Source organism: Neophocaena asiaeorientalis, unplaced genomic scaffold (assembly GCF_003031525.2).
Source record: "Neophocaena asiaeorientalis asiaeorientalis breed wild unplaced genomic scaffold, Neophocaena_asiaeorientalis_V1.1 scaffold250, whole genome shotgun sequence".
NCBI classification, from domain to species: domain Eukaryota; kingdom Metazoa; phylum Chordata; class Mammalia; order Artiodactyla; family Phocoenidae; genus Neophocaena; species Neophocaena asiaeorientalis.
In genome coordinates, this window is record NW_020172476.1 from 98480 (window position 1) to 101934 (window position 3455).

Genomic DNA, 3455 nt, shown 5'->3' on the forward strand with positions numbered 1-3455 from the left:
GGGAATAAAATGGAAAAAAAAAGATAGTCTTTTAAACAAATAGTGCTAGAACAATTGAATATCTACACGGAAAAAAAAAAAGAATCTAAATATAGACCTTATACACGTCACAAAATCTAACTCAAAATGGACCATACACCTAAATATAGAAATTCTAGAAAATTACAAAGGGGAAAACTTACATTATCTTAGGTATAGCTATGACTGTTTAAATAAAACACTGAAGGCAAATCCATGATAGAAATGATAGATAAGCTGGACTTCATTAAAATTAAAATTTTCTGCTCTGCAAAACACAATGTCAAGAGTATGAGAAGAAAGACAAGCAACGAACTAGGAGAAAATACTTGCAAAAGACACATCTGATAAAGGCCTGTTATCTAAAACATACAAAGATCTCTAAAAATTCAACAATAAGAAAATGAACAACCCGGTTAAAAAATGGGCAAAAGAGCTTAACAGACACCTCACCAAAGAAAGTATAAAAATGGCAAATAAGCATATGAAAAGATGTTAGTATATCATTAGGCATTTGCAAATTAAAACAATGAGATACTGATACACACATACTGGAATGGCCAAAATCCAAAATACTAACAATACCAAATGCTGGCTAGGATGTGGAATAGTTCTCATTCATGCTGGTGGGAATTAGGTACAGCCACTTTGGAAGACAGACTGGCAGCTTGTTACAAAACTGTATTTTACTATATATATTACTATACGATATAGCAATCATACTCCTTGGTATTTACCCAAGAGTTGAAGACATACATCTACACAAAAAGCTGTATGGCAATGTTTATAATAGCATTATTCATAACCACCAATATTTGGAAGCAACAAAGGTGTCCTTTGGCAGGTGAACTGATAAATAAACTTTATAGATTCATCTAACGGAATACTACACAGTGCTAAAAATAAGTGAGCTTTCAAGGCATGAGAGATATGGAGGAAACTTAAATGCATATTACTAAAGTGAAAGAAACCAATCTGAAAAGACTGTGTACTACATGATTCTAACTATATGACATTCTAGAAAAGGTGAAACTATGTAAACAGTAAAAAGAGCTGTGGTTGCTATGAGTTAGTGGGGAGAGGAGATGAACAGCACAGAAGATTTTTAGGGCAGTGAAACTATTCTGTGTGACACTTTAATGGTGGATACATGTCATACATTTGTCAAAACTCATAGAATATACAACACCAAAAAAAATGCTAATGTGAACTACAGAATTTGGATGATGATGTGTCAATATAGGTTCATGGAGTATAACAGATGTACCCCTGTGGTGTGGTTATACCTGTGTAGGAGCAGGGGCTATATGAGAACTCCCTGTACTTGCCACTCAATTTTGCTGTGAAACTACAACTGCTCTAAAAAATAAAGTTTACTAATTTAAAATATCAAATGTTAAAGAATGATGTTTTCTTTTGTACTGTTAATTTTATTTCATTTCTTTGTTTTACAGGCACACGTATATATGACACCCAATAAAGAAAATTTTCACTTTCTCAGTTTCTTTTGTGGTTATTATTCATTGCACTTCATGATTATTACGGAAAATGATTCTTTTATAGAGAAATGGGTATTTAAAGTGACTGATTTAGACGTCAAATGCACTAAGTTCTCCACTGGTGTCTACAATTTTCCTATTACTAAAGGCTACATAACAAGTTTCCTTTTACCTGCAACTGAATTCATACATCAGAGCTTTTTAACATGCAGAGACTAGGGTAAAAGTCATAAATTAACATTTACAGCTGAACTCAGTTATCTGCTGCTTCTTTTTTTTGCTAATTTTCTTGAGACGAAAATTTGTTGGGAAAAAAAAATCTCTAAGAGTACTTCCTAATAACTTTTTTTCTGAATGGGGGCTACTTTGAAATGCTTTTTTGCAAAATTTTAACCTTGGTGTTTGCTGACCCCACAAGAAATTTTTCCCAAGAGATTTGAGAAGAGCTCCTGCTAAATTAAGATTATATTTTTCTAACAAGAAGCCAGAGGAACACTATACTTACCTTTTGGATAAAGAAAAGGATTCGCCTGTGAAGCCATCAGGTCCTGGGCTTTTGTTTGTTGGAAGATTTTTAATCACAGTCTCAATTTCAGTGCTTGTGATTGGTCTGTTTATATTTTCTATTTCTTCCTGCTTCAGTCTCGGAAGGTTGTGCTTTTCTAAGAATTTGTCCATATCTTCCAGGTTGTCCATTTTATTGGCATATAGTTACTTAAAGAAAAGGAAAAGATTTTGAAAGGAAAATGTCTGCATTCTCCAGCTCTCTAATTCTAGGTCACTTCTTCCCAGAATTATTCCATCCTTTAGAAAAATAACCATTCATCCACTCTTCTCTCCTTATACCTGGTATATCTCTGTTGTTGGCATTACAGTATGCAACAAGTATTTGTTTACATCTCTGCCTTGCCAAGAAGACTGACTACACTGTGAGGTAAAGGATGTATGTATGTATGTATTTGCATATGCCTAGAACAGATGTGTTTGCAGCAAATACTCATTGAATATATGTATTTTTAAGAAGATTAAATACTGTTTTTTGAGATATAACTGACATTTAACATTATATTAGTTTCAGGTATGCAACATAATGATTTGACAAATGTATACATCACAAAATGATCACCACAATAAGTTTAGTTAACGTTTGTTAGCACATAGTTATAATTTTTTTTCTAGTGATCAGAATTTTTAAGATCTACTCTCTTAGCAACTTTCAAACAATACAGTATTATTAATTATAGTCACCATGCTATATACATCCCAAGTACTTATTTATTTTATAACTGGAAGTCTGTACCTTTTGACCTCCTTCACCCATTTTTACCCAATCATTATCACCCCACCTTTGGCAACCTCCAATCTGTTCTCTGTATCAGAATTTTTTTATATTCCACATACAAGTGAAATCATATAGTATTTGTCTTTCTCTGTATACTTATTTCACTAAGCATAATGCTTTTAAGGTCCATTCATGTAGCTGCAAACAGCAAGAGTTCCTTCTTTTCATGGCTGAGTAATATTCCATTGTGTTTGTATTTATCCATTCATTCACTGGTGGACACTTAGGTTATTTCCATATCTTGGCTATTGTAAATCATACTTCAACAAACATGGGGGTGCATATATATTTTTGAGTTAGTGTTTTCATTTTCTTTTGATAAATACCCAGAAGTGGAACTGCTGGATCATATGGTAGTTCTATTTTTAATTTTTAAAGGACCTCCATAATATTTTCCATAGTGGCTGCACCAATTTATATTCCCACCAACAGTGCACAAGGATTCCCTTTTCCCCACATCCTTGCCAGCACTTGTTATGTCTTTCATTTTTGATAATAACCATTCCAAGAGATATGAGGTGACATCTCATCATGGTTTTGGTTTACATTTCCTTGATGATTAGTAATGTTGAGCATTATTTCACATGCCTGTTAGG